A 23208-nucleotide genomic window follows, 5' to 3' on the forward strand; every position below is an offset into this window, starting at 1 on the left:
ATACGACGCTTCTGGTGGTCTAGCGGCTTCGGCTCTTGCGTCAATTTGATCTTGTCCAAGCCAAGTCCATTGGCCAAGATCTTTTCGCAAAGACGTCACAGAGATGCCCCACGCTTGAGAACGACGTGTGAGAGACTTCCTCAATTGATGCGCTAGTAGCAGCAATATTCTCGACACTACGGGCACTTCTTTGTCTCACTGGGACGGGAACATTTTGTACTGTGCCTGTGGATTCAAATTTTTCCACTAGACTTAAAATTGAGGCCATTGACTCCGAATCTCGATAGTAAATTCTAATAAACTCGACTCGTTGTTGGATCGTATATCTTTCCTTTATGAAATGGCAAGCTTTACTAAAAAGAAATGTCAAGAGAGCAGGAAAAAATATGGCGTCGTTTGCTGTCCCTATAGGTCTACTTTTGTGGCGTTCCTATTGAAATACACGTTAGAAATATAAAAAAATGTTCAGTATGTTAATTGACATCAAACCTATACCCAAAATAGCGTTGGCTGAAAACATTTCATCTTTGGCAGAAATGATGCCATTTCGTATGCTGTGGGGTCAAATGCGCAAATAATGAGCTGTTTTAAAAACTTAAAAATGGTTTGTATGTATGTATGTATGTATATTTAATGTAATAAATCGGGATGCCATAACATGTGCTAAAAATTAACTTTGGGTGTACGAATACTCTCGACTGAATTTGTTTTGACATTTGAAAATACAAAATTCTCCTCCATGTACATTGGTTCGCATTGTTTTCCCGTTAAATTTGAAATCACGAAAGCTCGGTGTTTTCAAAAACAATTCCTTTGTGGGTTCATGAATTGCTGGTTCATGATGAGGGGAATGGCGAATCGCATCGTTGAAAAGTAAGTTGGAAAAAATCAGTAGTGGAGTAGTAGTAGAGCCAAGAAACGCAATACTGATACAAGGATGGTTACCAAAACCTTGCGGGGAATGAAAAAAAATCCAAAGGTCATCATCAGAAAGATACAGAAAACCCTTATGCCGCTAGTTCATGATCATAACAATTCGCCGGAGAAACGCAGAACAGCAAGCTTGCTTGGGAGTTGTCATTCATCAGCAATGACAATAAAACCAAGAGGCAGAAGTTTGCTCAGGAGCATGTGGATAAGCCGGCAGTGTATTGATTGGATGAAGGTTCTGTGGACTGATGAAACAATGTTTGAGCTTTCTGAACAGGATAATGCGTGTTCGTGTAGTGTGAAAACTGGGAGAGCAGCTTCAGGAACGGAATATTCAAAGCACAATTAAGCATTATGGAAGCAATGTTATGGTTTTTAGAGGCGAATGAACTTAAAAGTTTAAACCCTCTTAAAGCCAAAAAGAAGAAGAAGAAGAATATTATGGTTTGAGGGTGTTTTCATGAGCTTGCAAAAATGAATGATATTACGGGTCTAGCAAACTAATTTGTGAAACACACTTGTTTGAAAACCTGTTTTGTGTCCTAAACTCACAACAAACTGCCGTTTCGTTCATGCCGTATTAAACCCATTTATTGGAATTGGAATCGGTAATTTGACCCGTTGCAATGAAGGTAGCGCCACCTACGTTTTAATGAAGATGCATCATAACAAGGCCAAACTTTGTACTCGGTAACTCGGCCGAAAACGTTATCACAAAAATGTGAAAAATAAAAATGAGAAAAATCGTGATTTTGTTATTTTTTCCGTCTTTTCAATATTTTCATTATCAACTTTATGAGGAAAGTTAAAATTTCAAAATAATTTTATACATGATAAAGGTACTCTATTGTACATAATCTGTTTGTTTCCGTCGAGTTTCAATCATGAATTTTTTTCAGCTTTTTTTTTAGGGGGCAAGTTGGCGAACTGCAACATTATGTTAATTTTTAGTTTTTTATTGCAGACGGTTAGAACTTATAAGCGAAAAGAGACCAATGTTGGTCGGACACCAGTTTGGAGAATGCTATGAAAGCTATAGAAGAAGGTTCTTCTGTTTTGGGTGCTTCAAAACAGTTCGGTGTGCCAGAATCAATTTTGAGACGCTATCGACGAAAATGTCAAGACATGGAGGTTAGATTTTCAATTCAGCACATTCTGAATGCAGTTACTGGATATATCCTGACAAACCATATGTGTGTGATTTATGTGTACATTGAACATATTTGTACTTCTTATGTCCTTCTGTCATTAAAATAAATAATTATTGTTACATTTTGTTGATTCATATGGAGGCAAGATGGCGAATTCCACACTTTTGCGCAAAGTTTTTTGGTGGACCAGTTTTTCAGTTTTTTTTGCCCATATAATAGATAGTATGATTCTTCAGACTATAAGAACCAGCATCAACATTGAAAAATAAATCCAAGTTCCAGGGCTCGCCAAAGCTTAACGTCGCCAACTTGCCTCCCTGTCCCCTACACACTACTAAAATTATTTCAATAGTATTATTTCCACTCACAAATGGATTTACTTTCTGATACATGCCTAATATCGTTTTGATTTTATCGTATCAGTCTTCGTTTGTTTATTGGTGGTTCAAATATCATAGAATAACACGTAGGAAAAGTTCCCACTAGCCGGAATATGAAATTCGAAATGTAAGTATGTAAATCAATCGTATATCCACTTTACCCCCACTGTGGTATAAAACGACCGGTTAAACTTTGACAAAGATGCATCAATTCGACTAACACTTATTAGCATTAAAATAAGTTCAGTATTGGTACAAAAGGTATATTGTTAAGATTTAACTACTCCATTTCCAAATTCCATTTCAACATAACAAGTTGGTTTACTAGTAAAGGGTTTTCCAACTTTAAATTCCGAAAGTAAATTGAAATAAAACACACTTAGAATTCGAATTTCGATGAAACTTTTATTTCAAATTAAAGTTTGGTTTATGCCATTATGTGTGAAATACAACATCATTCAAATGTCAGGTAACAGGTAATTTTCGATTACTTTTCGGCACATATGGGGCAGTATCTCGGTCATAACTTCACGAATGTTGTCTTTCAAATGTTCAAGAGTTTGTGGAGAGTTGGCATAGACACGGTCTTTCGCATAACCCCACAAAAAAAATCTAGCGGGTTCAAATCGCATGATCTGGACGGCTAATTGGCATCACCAAAACGCGAAATTATGCGTCCCTCAAATTTCATTCGCAATATGGCCATGTTCGGTCGTGTTGTGTGGCACGTGGCGCCGTCCTGCTGGAACCACATGTCATCCGTATCCATATCTTCAATTTGTGCAAAAAAAAATCGGTTAACATGCGGCCATAGCGCTCACCATTCATAGTTACCGTCTCGCCGTCCTCATTTTCAAAGAAATACGGCCCGATGACTCCACCAGACCATAATGCGCACCAAACAGTGACTTTTGGCGGATGCAATGGCCTCTCAACAATCACGTGTGGATTTTCTGAGCCCCATATACGGAAATTTTGGGTGTTCACATAGCCACCGAGCTCGAAATGTGCCTCATCGCTGAAGAAAATTTGATGCGAAAATTCAGCATTTTGCTGCTGTTGTTCGTTCACCTAATCGACGTATGCCCGACGCATTCCATGGTCACCACGCTCTAATTTTTGTACCAGTTGGACTTTATATGGATGTAGGTGCAAGTCCAAATGCAAAATTCGCCACAATGATGTGTTTGACAAGCCCAATTGCTGAGCACGCCGTGGAATCGAAAAATTCAGGTCATCCTCCACACTGGCAGCAACATTAGCAATATTTTCGGCCGAACGCACATTACGATGATGCACAGGTTTCACAATATCCGCTACGGATCCAGTTTGTTCGAATTTACGCACTACATTAGCGATTGTGTGCTCTGTAGGCCGTCCATGACGACCAAAATCCGTCCGTAATGCTCGAAAAACATTTGCCGGTTTTTCATCATTTTTATAGTATAATTTAACAAAATTAACACGTTGTGCGATGCTAAAACGATCCATATTGTAAAATGGCAGACATTCAACTAAAGATATGACGCTTTGGTTGACAGCTATGTCAAACGGTTGTCAGCGCAGGGCTGTATACTTTCGGAAGCCCGAAATGGAAAACCCTGTACATTAATGAAATAGACACATTTCAATCTGTCCCATATGTAGCTGATTTAGACTTTACCACAATTGGATAAAATATAGTCAGTATTTCTAACGCCTATACAATGTGCTAAAACAGCACTTTAGATCAAAATAATTCGATGAAAAACTCGGTTGCGGTACTATTTACATTGGTTCGGTGAATTCATCGAAGAAACCTCATCAACCAGCTTTCGTACGTTCTTGGAACCAAATAAAAGCTGGTTGATAAGGTTGATTGGATTTACTGTTGAGTTGTTTATCAAAAAATTGTGTTTATCCAGAATATTCTTGAAAAAAAAACAAAGAAAAATATATTTTTGATTTCTTCCCGATATTGTTGCCCACAAACCCTACACACACTAAGTTGAAAATATGTACGCAAAAAGCATGTTTTGACATACAGCATGTCAAAAATCACTTGAAGGTTTCGACACTCTGTTCCTCTAATTTTTTTCTCGAGTTTGTATATATATATAGTTACAACTTGGTAAGCAAACTGAGTTATTGTACGACAACAGTTAGGTGCGCACCTTTGCCCCGCACTACTCTATGTTTTTGTTCTTTACCTGAGAGTTTCTCAAATATTCGACTTAAAATAAATTTTTGGTGATCAGTCAGCTGCATTTTTTCGAGTACGGTCTTCATGACAGCTGATATTCTCACGGAGAGTTTGATGGAATCGCTTCGAAAAACTGGGCTGAGGAACGATTTCGTCTTTCAAAACACACTGCAAAAAAGGGCGAAGTTCTGTATCCGATCTCAATGTAAGAAAAAACTGAAATGGTCTCTCCTAAGCCCACATCTTAAACCAATTAGAATTTGTGGGGTTCTTTGGATTGTAACGTAATGAGGAATGATTTTTTTAGTCCCTTTGTTTATATTTTTAGGCTCATTAGCATTTTAGCTGTAACAGAGCCGAATTTAAATTGTGTACATGTCACATGTTTATCATATCTATAATCAGCACATTACACATCAGCCATTTAGGCGTAAGAGTTTTCCTTCTGTTCTTCCATTATCCAGTTAGACCAGACAGCGGAGACAGTTGATTGATCATTGTTGAGTTATTTACAGAACAGCAGCCCGATGTGTCTTGCAGAGCAGAGCATTTGTATGGATGAATCGACGTGGACGTAGTTATTCTGTAACAACACAAAGATGGTCAATGAGGGTCCTGAGTTTTGAACTAACAATCGATCGCTTACTAAGCGAACGCGAATTAAGAATGATGTCAGGAATTAGAACAATTATTTTGAGGCTCATCACAGGGCCCACAGCATCAACGAAACCTTACTGACAGCATATCAAAGCGTCTGCAACATGTCACGGAGACTAATGAAGATCATGAATCATTGATATTTTTGGTTACGCTCTATGGTATATTTAAACCTTTCACATTTCAATATGGGCTTTTTGTTATACATATTTTCATGTATTTATCAGAAAACATGCGTATTTTCCTGTTACGGACAAAATTGAATCGATTATAATATGAGAGTTACAATGTTCGAACAATTTTCAGAATACATGAAACTCCTTCACTTTACCAATTGTGATCGAGCCAAACAATGAAACTCAAACGAGCCTAATATGGCAAAATACATGACAAAATGATCACTCTGTGGGATAGCGCACATGCTAGAAAAGCCTTCCGAGCAACCTTGGAGACGATTCAATGGGATGTCCTACACTGCATTCCGATTCACCGGGACATTGCTCCATTCGATCATAAATTGTTCCGGTCAGTGACTGATGACCGGATGGCCTAATTGCTAATTTCACTGTTCGACTGAGTACTAATAAAAATAACACATGTAATACCGAAGGCAAAGTTCTACTAGGAACTTTAATGCCAATGAAGAAGAAGAAAATGTGTTATGTTTAGGATCTAAATTAGGGATTGCAAAATCTCATAATCATTTTACTGACAGGGTGGAATACCTTCATCCGTAAACTGTTTAACTGAGAATGGACAGTTAAAATATTCACATTCATCTTCGATCAACTGACAGTGAAAGAAAACAAATATTCATTCCGAGGAATATCGTCATTTTTATGACGATTTTACGTTTATACTCGCGTTACGTATATATTATATTTCACCGAACCGGACCTTTGTACCACATAGATGATGGAAATAAGTCACAATACAATTGTCATCCGTGAAAAAACCAACAGTTGCAATATTTCATGAGAACATTTGGCTCGTGAGTAGTGACGTGGGACTACGTCTTTCATTTCTATACCGGGATGTAAGTTCAAAGTTTCTAAAACGAGAGCGTTACACGTGGAGTGCAAGGTTTTGAACGTTAATATCCTTTTGCCGGCTGAATGGAATGACATGATAATAGCTTCATTCGAATGATAAAATGTCCAAGAGTTATATGCTTGTTAATTATCTTCCCGTAAGCTTATTTCAATAGCTTAAAAAATTTGTGGAGGCGATCTGGCGTAGTGGTAACATCCATGCCTCTCACGCTGAAGGTCACGAGTTCAATTCTCACTCCCGACATTCTTCCAAAAATGGAAGTAAAAAGTGACGAACCAGCCAAATGAGTTGAAAATCACTATAATACAGATAAAAAAAAAAAAAAAAGCTTAAAAATTACTTTGGAAATGGTCGATGTTAAGTCAGAGCGGACCAAGTCGCAAAATGAAAAAAATCGAGTTATTGATTGCATTAGGTTAAAAATTTTGTAAGCTACACTCAACATTTATCAGATTTGAGAAATCACGCGTATAGAAGGAATAACTTATCGAAATTGTTTTGGACGCTCAATGAAAATCCCTTGTAGCACCAAACTTAAAACTCGTTTTTCTCGAAATCATAAAAATGTCACACGGTCCGGTCTGAATTAACACCGACTAAATAGTCTACCGAAATCATACAAATCTCTATATAAACGAATGCCCGCTCTGAAATCCACTCTGTTAATATTGCGAAGCGGTTGATATACGATCGCTTTTTGTTGACCGGAAGAAGTTTCCCCAACACAGACTTCAAAACCAAGGAGCCTAGGGAAATTGGCATTGCAAAAATATGCATAAATTTTACTTTTTTTTACTGGAATGTGTGCGGAATTCAAAAGCGGTATGAACACAACGCTTTGGCTCTGTTATAGAAGACTGCATTGGAAGATATCGCATCATGTCTTCAGCTCACTGAAATTCTGCGTATATCGTTTGGCAAAATGTCGATAAAATTTTTCTACGTTAACATCGATAACGTCGATTGAACAATATACGTTCAACTTGCATGTCAAAATCAAAACTGAGTTCCTGAAGATCATCAAATGAAGCAAATTTCCGGTTCGAGAAGTACATACACTTGAGAGATGCAATAACTTTGAAATACAATTTAGCAATTCTTCCGTTCACATATTTTGGAAGTCCACGATAAATTAATGAAATGAACAAGGTATCATTCCATACGTCAGAATTGCAACGAAGAACACAGCGCATGAATTGACCTAAATTGGGATTTGTTCGTAATCGAGTTCGGCGATTGTTCCATTCAATCACTGGTTCAATCAATAATTCAATCAATACACTCAAATGATTACTAAGCCAAAGTAGTTGTACGTCATCATGCGGTTATATCTTAGGTATAACCCACCCATAGTTTATAGAATATTGTTTGTTTCTTTCACTTTCACTTCATATAGAATGCAAATAATTACGACACCATATTTTGCTTGCCAATACAAGTATACTTCGCCTAAACGAACGTGATTATGAACCAGTTTCCAAATCGTAGGGACTGTGATGTCAAGAAATGAATAGTGGAGATTTGGTTTGCACTGAAAATATTTCAACATGTATGTGCTAAATTCTTGCATCCTTTAATTCTGAAATATTAAAATCATTAAAATCACATAGCTCTGCTAACTTTATCGAGGAAGGATCATCGAACTTTCAATTCTAAAACTAATCGAACCTTATCACGAGTCTCATAACAACCTTATCACCGAAGCCAAATGTGCTTATCTGTTCTCTCCGAGTACGGATCTACATCAGGTCAAACAGTCACACAGCCATCCCACACTCTGTGTCTGTCTCAACAGATATGCTAATATTAGCGCCCGGAAACGCATCCATCTGAAGCAGCTTCCGCTCAGACCACAGTGGCCAATGAGCCAGTAACTATCGAAGCCATCAGTGTCTGTTGATGTGTCCATATCCCATAGAGATTGGCAGCCAAAGCTGAGACAGATATGTTTGTGACATATCTGATCCGAGTGGGTGAGCTCCAATCAGAAGGTCAACTTCGATTCCTGCGATAGTGACCCGGATGACAGAGTAACATATCTTCCATTTCCCCAAATTGGGACAAGCATCGGTATAATCATTCCATGTTATCAGAAACAGTTACACAAACGAACGGAACAGTTCATTTTCCGGTTTCGTTCTAAAAGGTAAACCACGGCACCCAGTGTTCTAAACAGTTACTTGTGTGACAATCCAACTCCGACACATCGTGTAGTGGCAGCGTTTATACGCCAGGCCGGCAGAGAGCACTTAAAATAAAGAAAGAAAAACTAGTTTTCAGTTTATCTGTTTTCTTCGAGTCTCTGTGGTTCGGTTCGGTTCCACATCTGCTTTCTTTGCCTCTTTGTTATGCTTCTACTATGTAGCGGAGAATATGCGCCACGTTGGTGGTATGAGTGTGTCTTTTCCGTCGAGTTGAACCTATTTGCTTTCTGTGAATGCTGCAAACTTTCCAAAAGAAACAGACAAATATGCTCGGAAATTACATACTTGAAACAACACTTCATATCTTCCGTGCACACAGTGTTTCTTCCCGAAGGGGCCACTATCACTTTAACTTTTTTTCTCGCTTTATTTCCTTCGAATTTGAAACTCTTATTTGCTTCACTCCGTAGTTTCTGGTTGCACCTTCACCACAACTGCGCGGCTCTGTTTTGGTGCCACTTATAGGTATCGCTTATACGCGTCGTGAGAGCTCCCCGTTCACTTAAACTTGGTGCATTTCATCCATCTGCAGAAATTCTTTTCCGCCCGTTGGCCACATCAAACCGCTAGCTTCACGCGCATCGCGCCGCTGTCTTCGCACTGTCGATAGCACTCGCGACGACCCGTGGCGTTGTGGCGTTCGTCGAATGCTGAGATCATCAAAACCACAGGAAACGCCAAAACACGAGAAAACCGCCCGCCTGCAACAAGCGGACTCAGAGAACAACCGAAATACGAAATATATCCGCCAGGTCAAAACCCGGGGACACGAAAACGCAGTGTTTGTCCTCTCGCCCGGTTTATACACAACAAACAGCAAGTCGCGCAAACATGCTGTGCATGGGTTCGTACGTGTGTTTGTGTACACTCTGTTCACACGGACCAGCAGTCAGTCAGCCAGTACCAGTTTTGGCAGATTTTGTCGGTACCGAGAAACTGCCAGCATAAATGGGAGTTTGGATCCGGAGTTGGAATAAATATATCGCACCGAAAACACACCCAACATACACATCCGATGCCGACCGATGTTCAGAATAAACTAAGCGCCCTTCGGTCGAAACCCAGCTAATACACACAAAGAGAGACACGCGAACCCCCGACACGAGCGAAGCCCGAAGAGCGTGGTCAACATATGGCAGAGGAGCCGAACGCGTGAACCCAATGTTGGCGGTTGTGAGTTAACGGGTGAACACCACACTGGAAGAGTCATTTCGCTCGAGTCGGGAGCGAATGAAGCGGCCACGGCGCTGCCATTTTCTATTCGTTGGTTGGTGCGTTTGTTCATTCGGTTAGGAAGGCGGTGGTGAAGCAAGGTAAATGCACACGATGAGTGGAATGCAATGGGCGTTCATCTATACGCAACGGATGAACATAAACATTGCGAAAGAGATCTAATCGGAGGCGGTGAATGCGTATTTCCTCGGAATAGCCAACAGCGTTATCCGGAGAGCATTCGACTATCGAATGATTGCCGGATGAGAAACATTGCTCATGCTGAATGGTTGATGCTGGTTTTAGGTAGAACATTTGTTTCCCAAACTTAGCTCGCTCACACGCACAATTGCTATTCCAATTTGCCACTCTAATGAGAAGTAATTGATGGAAAATATATTGATGGAAAACAAATATAATTGATGTAATATATAGTGTTGGAAAAACCATCCAAAACTGACTATGAACCATTTTTAAGAACATTTGAGTTCATATTACATTTTTTAGAATTGTTCATAGTCAGTTTCGAATGTATGTTCCAATACTGTATATTTTATCAATAATGTATTTCCATCAATTACTTTTTTTTAGAAATACAGATTGAAATGAAAATTGTGCGAGTGAACAATCTTTGGGAAACAAATCATTTACCAGAAATCAGCATAGAGGTAATTAAAATTGGTCTAAACTTCTACCACATGATCTCATGCCCAATCAGTTGTTCTATGGCTGCACATAACTTTAAGAATTATCACCATTTTGCATTGGTGAAAACAAGTGCAACTTTACAATTTTTTTACTGTTTATTGAAATATAAATGGTAAGGTATTACATTTATATTACTGCATATTGCAATTTGAATATTGCTTCTACTTGAGTGTAAATATCAAAATGGTCTCATGACAACAGAAAATAAGTATACTCAAGTCTCTCAAAACATTGTACGATTCATTTGACCTGGCCTCATAGAAGTTGGACAGAGAGTATGCCTATGAATGGTATACCTATGGTATGATTTGAGATTTATGGAATACACAACTTTAAAAGCGAAACGAAGAATTTCAATTAGTCAATAATGAGAATCCACAATCAGGAAGCTCAAAACAGTTTCTTAAATCATTATTATGTTAATGAGACGCCCATACATTGTAGTGCATGACGAATTTCATGCCCTTTTTCAAGTGGAACGTTGTGTGTGTGTGTGTGTGTAAAGACATTGAAATCTGATTTAGACTACTTTTTGAAAAAGGCCAAAAAAATTTCCAAATTTTTTGCAAAAATCATAATTCAAAAACTATTAGGTGTTCCGGTAAGTTTCTTCGGTTTTGTAACAGATGACGTGACTTGATCATTATTCCAGTGAATCAAATTTCCAGACATTCATTGGAAAGCTACTGTCATTGCGCTTCTTTTTCAGTATATGTCAGAAAGTTGGAGCGTAGGCAACATAGTTTTTTGCCACCTCGAATATGTCGAATTTCGTACAAACGATTATTTCCGCAAAGGGATCCGTGAATTGCCAGAAAGATGGGAAAAAGTTGTGACTAGCGATGGACAACCCTTTGAATAATAAATTTGTAACCATTTTTGCAGAACAAAGCATTAAATTTCGAAAAAAAAGAAGAAACTTACCGGTACTCCTATTATATTACTTGCAAAAATCTGGTCAAAGGATGAAATGTGTTTTTTTCAGTTTATTTTATTAGGCTCATTTAGAAATTCAGCTGTAACAGAGCCGAATTCATTCGTGTACATTTTTATCTCAAGATAGCTTTTGTTGCATATTACACTTTTACCATTTTTTATATGCGTAAGAATATTCCATCGATAAACATTTGTTTTATCTATTACACTGTAGCCGTTCAGGCGTAAGAGTATTCCTATTCTATCAATACACAACACATGTCACCTTATTTCGGCGTAAAAGTATTCCATTTGTTCGAATGTTTGCGGTTGGACTGCTCACAACGGGACTGTTGATATGAGGCTTCAATTGTTGTGTTATTAATAGTGCCAATTACCAATTCAGCAGACCGAAAATGTGAGCGGCAAGGGACTGGGATTGCCGTCACATGATGATTGTTGCGTGGACATACTAGCTAGAATAACACACAAAGATGGTCAATTGAGGGACCCTGAGTTATGAACTCATGATCGTTCGCTTAGTAGCGGACACGCAACCAATTAGGCAACGAAGCCCCCTTAGGATGAACTGTAGTGAATTTCAAATTTTCGTAAAAGAAATACTTATTGATAAAAATAATTTTTACAAATTTAAATTCTCAAAAAAGTTTTTTTTTAAATTAAAAAAAAATAATTTGGAACAAAAAATATACAAATAGCCCTTATAATTTTCAAAAAGTCATCCATGCATCGGGAAATGGGCGCTTTTACAGGGAAAAAATGTTTCTTTTTCTAATGACTACTTTTCCATGTTTTCTTTGAAAAAATTACAACAAATCCTATTTTTTTTTAAGTCAAGATATGCTAGATCGCATATTCAACAATGTTTTGTATCTTATTGAAATATGAACTTCTGTCGACATTAACTTTTTATCTTTTATAGTTACTGAAATATTTGGCATTTTTGTATGGAGATTCTTGAAAGAATAATGTTTTATTCGTTAGATTTTTTTGTGTAAATTCTCGCGTTCGACGTGTCATGAGAAAGTTTTCTAACAATGTGTTTTTTAATCTGAAAACAATAGATATGAATAGCCCTCACAAGTACCAAAAAGTCATTGTTGTTCGAAAAATGCCCATCTTCCGATGTATGGGTGACTTGTTTGAAATTGTAAGGGTTATTTGCATAATGTTTTTAAGAATTTAAAAAAATACGTTTTTGAGAAAAAAATAATTTTTAGATTTTTTGGCATTTTTTATGAAAATTCGAGCAAATCACTACATTTCGCTCTTTGATCAGATTTTTGTAAACATTATAGTTTTTAAATCATATTTTTTTTCAAAAAATTAAAAAAAAAAGACGGGTGGGTAATGTCGGGGACATAACCGGAGTGACGTAGGACTATACAAATGGGACAGCTTTTGTTAAATATATATTTTAAATATATTGTTTTATTTTCTTCTTCTACGTGAATACCTACCTATCTACCTGAAAAATGGATTAGTTTACTGTTTACTCTTTATGAATATGTTGATGGTTCTGAAAAGAACCTTTGGTGTTGTGTTTTTGTTATCACTCGATATTCCCATCTTGTTCGGTTAAACCTTCCTGTTTAGCTATTGCGTTTGCCACTCGCCACAGCTTTCACAGTTGGAAAATTTCTTCCCATCCAGCTTGTGACATGTTGTTCAGTAAATTACATTTAATGCGACGTGCCGGAGAAACACTTTGCCACTCACTGAAACTAATTGTTGCCTTGATGAGCGCCGAACCGAAGCTGCTCTGTTCTTGATGCGGGTTTTCTGATTGTCGTGAGCAGCTTTGCAAGCCAACTCGAGCACTCCGACGGCCGAAACTCTATAATCGCTGTTAGGTATACTGGTGCTCCGGCACCAATCCGTTCGGCCTAGTTACCCTTGCGGAGCAATCAGTGAATGCGACCAACAGGGAACTGGAGACCTGCACGGTTCGAGTGAGACTTTGCCTTTCCCTTAACTTGTCCTCCTTTGTTACGTCCACGATGCCGATACCGTACAACCGCACGGGTTTACGGTTTGAAAGAAAATAAGATATTTTTTGGGGTCCGCGTGTTTTATACTCTAGCGGTACACACTCACAGGATAGAGACAAATCGGTAGACTTAGCCAGAGGGACGAGTCCAACGAGGCGAACGAATGAGCGTTAAAAGGGAGCGATGGCAAAAAAATACATTCATTACGATTTGTTCGCTCGTTGGATTTACATGAAGGCTAAAAAGGGTCCTTTTCAGGATCACAAAATTATCTTCAATCTAAAGAGTTTATTGTTTTGTTATCACTCGATATTCCCATCTTGTTCGGCTAAACCTTCCTGTTTAGCGATTTGTTGCCACTCGCCACAGCTTTCACAGTTGGAAAAATGTCCTACTAAATAAGTCGCATTACATGTCCGTCCAATTAGCTAAATGTCGAACTAATTGTAAATTACTGTACTTTCAATCTGGAAACAATTTAAGAATTGGTGAAAATTGAATAATCAGGAAAGTCCCCAACTATCAATAAGCTCAGAACAACTGCCAAATTCACATACTCATCAGATCCTGGCAAACAAATTATGAAAAAATCAATTTATGTTTTATTATTATTTTGGATAATGTTTTAGAAAGCATTGAACTGTATTTCCTAAACTCTTTTTTGGAAGGTTTAATGGCCCTGAAAAGCGCCTTGTTTTATGGAATGGTTCCAATTTAGAAAACTTAGTACTCGTGGTTTTGAAAAAAAACCATTTCGAACGCCCTCGATGCCGGCTTGTTCTGGATTTGCCACCACAGCAGATTGTGTAAAGAACAAACTTTTTTCTAATGCTACCTGCTGCCGTTTTGCGATTGCGTTTGCCACTCGCCACTCGCTGCAACTGCCTGTTGTCTTGATGTCCACCGAACCGAATGTGTTCTGTTCCGAATGCGGGTTTTATTATCGTCGCGAGCAGCTTTGCCAGCTAACTCGATAACATCGGCGGCCGAAACTATATGTCGCCTGCTAGGCGAACCGATGTGGTGTACGGTTTGAATGAGAATGATCGTTACGGAAGGAAGGAAGGTATTGTATTATAGAGACTTTAAACTTTTGCAGTTCATTCGTCTCTAGCCTTGAGAAAGACCGTTTGAAAACTCTACTCTACTCTACTTCAGCGCTACCAACTCCGCCCTCTTGCCTTGAGAAAGGCACTCGATCCCTCGCCGTCCAGCTCGTCCAGCAACTATGTTGTCCAGTCGGTGTCCACACAAAGAATGATCGTTACGGAAGGAAGGAAGGAAGGTCTTGTATTATAGAGACTTTAAACTTTTGCAGTTCATTCGTCTCTCGCCTTGAGAAAGGCCCTTTGAAAACTCTACTCTACTCTATTACTCTACTCCATCGCTACCACCTCCGCCCTCTTGCCTTGAGAAAGGCACTCGATCCCTCGCCGTCCAGCTCGTCCAGCAACGATGTTGTCCAGTCGGTGTCCACACAAAGAATGATCGTTACGGCAGCGGAGCGGGGATTTTTAAGCTGACTGGCTGGCTCGAGAATTACGCATGTGTGAGACTGCGACCAATGTTTCGTTCATTTTTTTCTTTTTCCTTCCGAATCGTGCTTCATTCTATTTCGCTGCTGCTCTGGTTGCCCGTTTTGGTCGGTACGATTTGAGGAGCACAAAATGGACCAATCAAAAATGGGCACATAGTGCATTTTGACAATGCTTGATATTTCACAATTATTCAATTATTTATCTCAAGAAAAATGAAATGTTATTCGTTATGATAGATGCGTAGATATATTTCCTATCAATTGATGCAAAAACCTTTGCGATCTATTGAGAAATGCTCGAGTTATAAGCGTTCCAAATCTTGCATTTTTTCCTACTTGTTCAGTGCCTAGATTTCCATTTCACCCCCTATATCTTCCGGTTAGACGTAGTCCTACGTCAAAAGCTTTTTATAAAGTAGTTTAATTTTTGACGTAAGACAACGTCTAACCGGAGGATATAGGGGATCGAATGAAAATCTAGGCACCGAACGCTTATAAACATGCATTATAATGCATTTATTAATAAATCGCAAAGATTTTTACAACAATTGATAGGAAATCTTTCTACGCATTTATCACGATGAACATTTTCTTGAGATAAACAATCGAATATTTGTGAAATGTCAAGCATTGTCCAAACGCACTATGTGCCTCGTTTTGATTGGTCCAATTTTTGCTCCTCAAATAGTTCCGACCAAAAGGAGTCCTACGTCTCTTCGGTTATGTCCCCAACATTACCAACCCGTCTTTTTTTTTAATTTCAAGTATGCAAAGCTGCTTAAATGGCCAATGTCCTTACACCCATATTGTCTCACTGTCATCTGAAATGGTGCTGCCATCTTCTAAGACGAATTGTCATGAAATTCGTCGCATGTAGTAAAAATTTAAAATTGAACTTCTCATCAAATTTAATTTCTTTCTGTAGACCAAGTCAGTTTGTTCGATTAGTAGGGTAGGGTGGGCTAGTTGGTCATAGGGGTAAGTTAGTCAGTGACGATATCATGAAATTTGAGCGTCCAAAAAATAAGCGATCTATGGATGAAAATAGTGAATTGCTTATGCAATAAAATAAGCAAATTGGGAAAACTTTTTATTAAGTAGGATAAAAAATACGAACATTGTGCCGATTTTTCCAAAAATCATTCACTGTTTGCGCATTATCAAATATGTTCTAAAAATGGTAGTATCATGAAAAAAATCGGTTCTAACGTAAAACAAAGGTTTATTTTATGTATTAGTTTTAAATGTTAATAGTTAAATCATTTTTATTTAATTTTTTTTTGAATATTCTTTTTCATCATTAGAGAGGCTAGCTGGGATACGAATAGCATCGTTGTAGAAATTGCTTGTTTGAGAGCAACGCATATAGAATTTAAACATATTTAAACATATAAAACTATGGGGCGAACGGTACAAATGTCAAAACAAATGCAAGCAAGAAACCGGCTATGCGCCACAAATTCCTGATTCTGATGCGAGCTACATGGAAGAGAGACGAAAATTGCCTGACTAATTTCCAACAACGGAAATCTACGCTATCGATTAAAAAGCCGGAAGCTTGTTGTTTTTTTTACTTGACAACATTAAATTGGTTAACTGTTTTTGTTTTGATTTAATTAATTAATTAATAATGAAGGAAACCTCTAATGAAAAAACGTTCATAATTTGATCAAAAATAGCATGCATATTATATGCTAGACATGCCCTATCTATTGATCAACTCACCCCGTGTGTAGGGTTGGTCGGTCACTTTATTCTGAAATATAAAGACGTTAAATAAAACGAAAAATGCCAAATAGATGATTCTCTGGTTATTTTTCATTGAAGTGTACATAACATTCTAACGCAAAACTCCGTACTACAAAGTTATAACCAAATTTATTTAAAAATTACTAGCCCCGCCCTACCCTAACGGAAGTTTGTGGATTCATATCCATATGAAATAGTAAGAGTTCAAGAGAGGTAGATAGGTTTCAATTTTTGCAATTTATTAAATTTAATTATATTTTCTCAATTGATTTTTTCGTTCATGATTGTTCAACAAAACTAAACAAAATAGTTTTGTCCAATCAATATCTAACCAATAATTAAGAGTTTTCTTGGTGATAGGATAAACATTCCTATCACTATCTTTGTCCTTCGTTATTCGTTATCCTAAAACGTGTATAATTTGACGTTGCCCTGGTGGAGGATGACCCCTATTATAAATACTAATTCTGGAGGTTTGTTCTGGATCTGTCATGCCCAGTTGCTAGCAGTACTTATTGGAATTTATAGACTGTTTTCTTGGTAAAAGCTCATGACGCAGATTTTTTTTTCCGTCCCACTAGATGCGATTATATTTGATCCTGATGGCTTATTTCACTTGCACCAAGATTTATTCGATCAGTGTTGTTGTAAATCGTCCCTCCGGACCCTCCGGACCCTCCGGATAACCCAAAAATATTGAATTTATAGTTTCCAAGTTTCCAATCTCTTTGAACGAAAGAATACCATCGAATTATATCATGTGAAAATGAGTTACAATCAGCCAGTCTTCCCCTTTTATCAGATTTTTTTTGAAACGGACACAGGATTTACAACAATCTTACAAATCTGCAAACTTGAATAGTGTTGGTCATGTTGTTGTTGATGATGATGATGCTAAAGACCCAATCCATGCCCCTAGAAAGGTTTGAGCAGGACGATTTATCTTATAGATGAGGGGCTCAAGATGAAAGGGGTGTAAGTGATATCATCGATTTCTCTACATCGACTCTCTCTTTTGGTCATAACTTAGCTGCAAACACATTCCCAGCTGTATTTGACAATGTGGAAGATAGGTCACAACCTCATCTATCGGATTCTATAGTAAACTTAAATTGGAACGTTTTTGCAGTTGAGTTATTAACTAAAGGAAAAGTTAATGAATATAAATCGATCAAATCTCGCGTAATTTTTGAAAAGGACCTATCTACATTGATCGATTCGCTTCATCGAAATTCTCTTTCGTTAATAACTTTGCGATCAAAACATTTACTGATGTGTTCGAAGAACAGGAGTGTAGTATGTAACATCTTTTATCAAGCTATGTAACAAAACTGGCGCAAAATCTGTTCGCAAGGCCGTGGTTATCGAAAGAGAAAGTCAATGAAGAGAATCGATCAATGTAGATAGGTCCTTTTCAAAAGTTACGCGAGAAATCACCTACACCCCTTTCCTTCTGAGCCCCTTAGATAATATTTATGTTTCACTAGATGAAGAAACAAATATTTTTATTTATTTATTTCTTAATTAAACTGACAGATGAATAACAACATAAACTAATCTTAACTAATCTAATAATATACTAATCTTAAACCGAATCTGCCGTACGAAATAGGCCGAGAAGCCGTTGTCGAAAATTGTTGGCAGAAATATTAAGGCCGAAAAGACTGGCGTTGTCTTTGAAGCGCTAGCATATCGAACGAATGGGCTCATACAACCCATGGTTTCTGCTTCATGGTGCCAACAACAGAAAATCACATTGGCGAAGTGATCTTTCATGCACGTACAATGCTTCTGCAAATTATTTTTCAGCAATGGGGAGGAAATAACGATAGTGTTCATTTTATTCATATCGCTGGTGCATGAATAAATTTGCTTTAACACGTTGAGCCCAGCGTCGGTCCCTTGGGACAAGACTTTCCTACTACTTGCAAAACAAACGTGTTACTCTATTACACAGAGTACACATCTGAAAAAAAAAAGTTAATTCTCATACATAATTTATGTGTTGAAAACGTGTTTATTTCACCTCCAAATCCATTATCATTTTCGCTCCACAAATCGAAAACACGAAGCTTCAACGCGAATAATAGCTGATATTCATTTCGTCGGAATGAAATTCAATTTTGGCGTCTTCAATAATCATGATGAATATGACTATCTGTGAAAAATGAACTTCAAACCATTGTGTAGAACTTAAGTTCATCTGCACATATTCACTGGCTGTCTAGATCCCTTACTTTGGATTTTCGTTTGGAATATATAGATTACCGATGCAACGTTGTCCAGAAATCTAAAGCGGCCCTCAAACGCTCATCCGTATTGATATTACCGGTAATGATATTCATTCTAGGTTCCCTTCAATCCACATTATCATTATTCTTCAACCCTACACAATTATTTCCATTGCCATTACTTTCCTACAGTATTGTTATGGTTTTAAGTTTAACAGGTATGCTTGAATTTTTATATTTTACACCAAAATTACGCACATAAATGAAAATAGTTTGCAGAACTTCGATGTTATTGCACAAAATATTTTGCTGTTTATTCACTAATAGTAATGCGTGGACCTTTACAGAATACTGAATATGTACAATGGATCACGACAATAAAGCCGATTTTGACAGCAACTCTAGCACTCATATCCGTGGGAGAAATTAACACACTTTCAAAATGACAATTCTTGATGAAAATCATCTTTTCTGTATCGAATATATATTCTGATTGATAATTTGAACAGTTTTCTTTAAGCAGTGAAAGAATCATGAACGAAAAGTATTTCTGACTTTTATTTATAATTTCAAAAATTTGATTTATCCTGGTTGAAAAATGTTTGGAATAGCATGTTTTGAGAGTTCAAAAACCATTAGCAATTATTTTTATTGATTTTTTGACGATTCAAAACTGCCTTTTTGCATAGTTATTTAAATGGCTTATGCTTGCTTCACTCGTTCAAAACGTTTCTAGATGTCGATACCGTACTTTTTTGTCCGAAAATGTACTCAACACACATTACTTTATTAAATTAAGTAAGAACAATAAATGTTATGTCTTGTCTCGCGTCGCGTCGTATAAGTGTCATGAAGTTCTTACGTTGCACAGCAATTAAAAATAATAAGTGACACATTACTTTTTCTACCGTTATTAATGAAATAAACGTGCCCTGCCTTATTCCAGTAATGCGGTATTGAAAATCCGGATTTTCGTCATTATTATATAACTTGGGTTTGAATGATCATTATGAATGTCGTTCTATTGAACTAATGTCAATCGTAAAGATTGTGTAAGGCCGCTTAATGATTTGAGCAACAATATTGTGATAATGATTCCGAAAAGAAAATCCTCTATCCAGAATAACTTCGGGCTAGATGTCAAGCCGTGGTACACATTTACGTAACGCTAAAAATGCCTGTTTTGAGTTTTTCATCCAAGTGAGATCCGTCATGATCATGAGGAAGTATTAAACCTGCTAACTTCTGGAAAAGGGGAGCCATCCGACGCTTAACTCGGTTGAAAGCACTGCGTCCTGGAGCATTTGTAGCAACGAATATTGCATCGAGATGCAATCGAAAATATTTGTTTTGACGTGGGACTACGTCTAACCGGAGTATATGGGGGGTAAAATGAAAACCTAAACACAGAACATGCAGGAAAAAATGAAAGATTCCGAATACTTATGACTCGAACATTTCTTACAGGATCGGAAAGATGTTTGCATCAATTGATAGGGAATATTTCTACGCTTCTATCGCAATTAATAAAATGTTATTTTTCATTAGATAAACAATTGAACAACTGTAAAATGTTAAGCGTTATCTAAACGCCCTAACTGCCTCATTTTGATTGGCCCGATCTACTGTTTCCCTAACACAGCCATCAAAACTAAGCAGTCTTGGGGAAATCGACATTGTAAGTACCTGAAAGTATGGGGACTTTTGTTTTCACCGAAATGTGTTCCCTAACACAGACTTTAAAACCAAGCAGCGTTGGAGAGATCGGCATTGCAAATACATGAAAGTGTATATATGTTTTTGACGTAGGACTACATCTAACCGGAAGATATAGGGGGTGAAATGGAAATCTAGGCACTGAACAAGTAGGAAAAAATGCAAGATTTGGAACGCTTATAACTCGAGCATTTCTCAATAGATCGCAAAGATTTTTGCATCAATTGATAGGAAATATATCTACGCATCTATCATAACGAATAACATTTCATTTTTCTTGAGATAAATAATTGAATAATTGTGAAATATCAAGCATTGTCCAAATACACTATGTGCCCATTTTTGATTGGTCCATTTTGTGCTCCTCAAATCGTACCGACCAAAACGGGCAACCAGAGCAGCAGCGAAATAGAATGAAGCACGATTGGAAAGGAAAAAGAAAAAAATGAACGAAACATCGGTCGCAGTCTCACACATGCGTAATTCTCGAGCCAGCCAGTCAGCTTAAAAATCCCCGCTCCGCTGCCGTAACGATCATTCTCATCCGAACCGTACACCACATCGTTTCGCATCACCTCACATCAACAAACCAACACAAGCAGCCATGGTTGGATATGGCAAAGGAGGAAAAGTGAAGGGAAAGGCAAAATCCCGCTCGAACCTTGATCTGGAGTTCCCGCTCGTGTTGATCTGGAGTTCCCCGCAAGGGTAGCTAGGCCGAGCGCGTTAGTACCAGTGCACCAGTCCACCTAGCCGGCGTTATATAGTTTCGGCCGCCGAAGTGATCGAGTTTGCTGGCAAAGCTGCTCGCGACGATAAGAAAACCCGCATTCAGAACAGACCACATTCGGTTCGGTGGACATCAAGACAACAACAGGCAGTTGCAGCGAGTGGCGAGTGGCAAACACAATCGCAAAACGGCATCAGGTAGCAGAAGAAAAAAGTTTGTTCTTTATACAAACTGCTTTGGCGGCAAATCCAGAACAAGGCGGCATCGAGGGCGTTCGAAATGGTTTTTTTCAAAACCACGAGTACTAAGTTTTCTAAATTGGAACCATTCCATAAAACAAGGCGCTTTTCAGGGCCATTAAACCTTCCAAAAAAGAGTTTAGGAAATAAAGTTCAATGCTTTCTAAAACATTATCCAAAATAATAATAAAACACAAATTGATGTTTTCATAATTTGTTTGCCAGGATCTGATGAGTATGTGAATTTGGCAGTTGTTCTGAGCTTATTGACAGTTGGGGACTTTCCTGATTATTCAATTTTCACCAATTCTTAAATTGTTTCCAGATTTAAAGTACAGTAATCTACAATTAGTTCGACATTTAGCTAATTGGACGGACATGTAATGCGACTTATTTAGTTGGACATTTTTGTAAACATAGAGATCCAAATTATGACCCCACATTGAAAGTCGACACTGTACCACTGTCATCGCAAATGTTCAATTACAGGTTAAAATTACCTCCAATCCGGCACTGAGTGGTGGTAATGCGACGTGCCATTGAATATAATTTACTGTAAAATATGTCACAAGCTGGATGGGAAGAAATTTTCCAACTGTGAAAGCTGTGGCGAGTGGCAAATGCAATCGCTAAACAGAAAGGTTTAGCCGAACAAGATGGGGATATCGAGTGATAACAAAACAATAAACTCTTTAGACTTTTTGTGATCCTGAAAAGGACCTTTTTTAGCCTGTATGTGAATCCAACGAGCGAACAAATCGTAATGAATGTATTTTTTTGCCATCGCTCCCTTTTAACGCTCATTCGTTCGTCTCGTTGGACCCGCCCCTTTGGCTGAGTCTGCCGATTTGTCTCTATCCTGTGAGTGTGTACCGCTAGAGTATAAAACACGCGAACCCCAAAAAAATATTTAATTTTCTTTCAAACCGTAAACCCGTGTGGTTGTACGACATCGGCATCGTGTACTCAACAAAGGAGGAAAAGAGAAGGGAAAGGCAAAATCCCGCTCGAACCGTGGTGGTCTGCAATTTCCCGTAGGTGTATCCGCCAATTGCACCGGAAAAGGTAGCTAGGCCGAGCGCGTTAGTACCTGTGTACCAGTCCACCTAGCCGGCGTTATATAGTTTCGGCCGCCGGAGTGATCGAGTTAGCGGGCAAAGCTGCTCGCGACGATAAGAAAACCTGCATTCGGAACATAACACATTCGGAACAGAACACATTCGGTTCGGCGGACATCAAGACAACAGGCAGTTGCAGCGAATGGCGAGTGGCAAACGCAATCGCAAAACGGCATCAGGTAGCAGAAGAAAAAAGTTTGTTCTTTATACAAACTGCTTTGGTGGCAAATCCAGAACAAGGCGGCATCGAGGGCGTTCGAAATGGTTTTTTTCAAAACCACGAGTACTAAGTTTTCTAAATTGGAACCATTCCATAAAACAAGGCGCTTTTCAGGGCCATTAAACCTTCCAAAAAAGAGTTTAGGAAATAAAGTTCAATGCTTTCTAAAACATTATCCAAAATAATAATAAAACACAAATTGATGTTTTCATAATTTGTTTGCCAGGATTTGATGAGTATGTGAATTTGGCAGTTGTTCTGAGC

At 38.0% G+C, this 23208-nt stretch overlaps 1 protein-coding gene across 2 annotated transcripts in view; it reads right to left on the reverse strand.

The window, feature by feature from the left end:
* LOC129765164 (semaphorin-2A) overlaps positions 1-23208 on the reverse strand; it is a 310102-nt gene that overhangs the window by 208940 nt on the left and 77954 nt on the right. Inside the window, exon 1 of one of the 2 annotated variants that reach the window (XM_055765065.1) lies at positions 8843-9581. The exons of the other annotated variant lie outside the window; for it this stretch is intronic. The gene's annotated coding sequence lies outside the window, so the exon portion shown is untranslated. Of the gene's footprint in view, positions 1-8842; positions 9582-23208 lie in introns of those variants that run through there. 2 annotated transcript variants of the gene reach the window in all.

Source organism: Toxorhynchites rutilus, chromosome 2 (assembly GCF_029784135.1).
Source record: "Toxorhynchites rutilus septentrionalis strain SRP chromosome 2, ASM2978413v1, whole genome shotgun sequence".
Classification (NCBI taxonomy): Eukaryota; Metazoa; Arthropoda; class Insecta; order Diptera; family Culicidae; genus Toxorhynchites; species Toxorhynchites rutilus.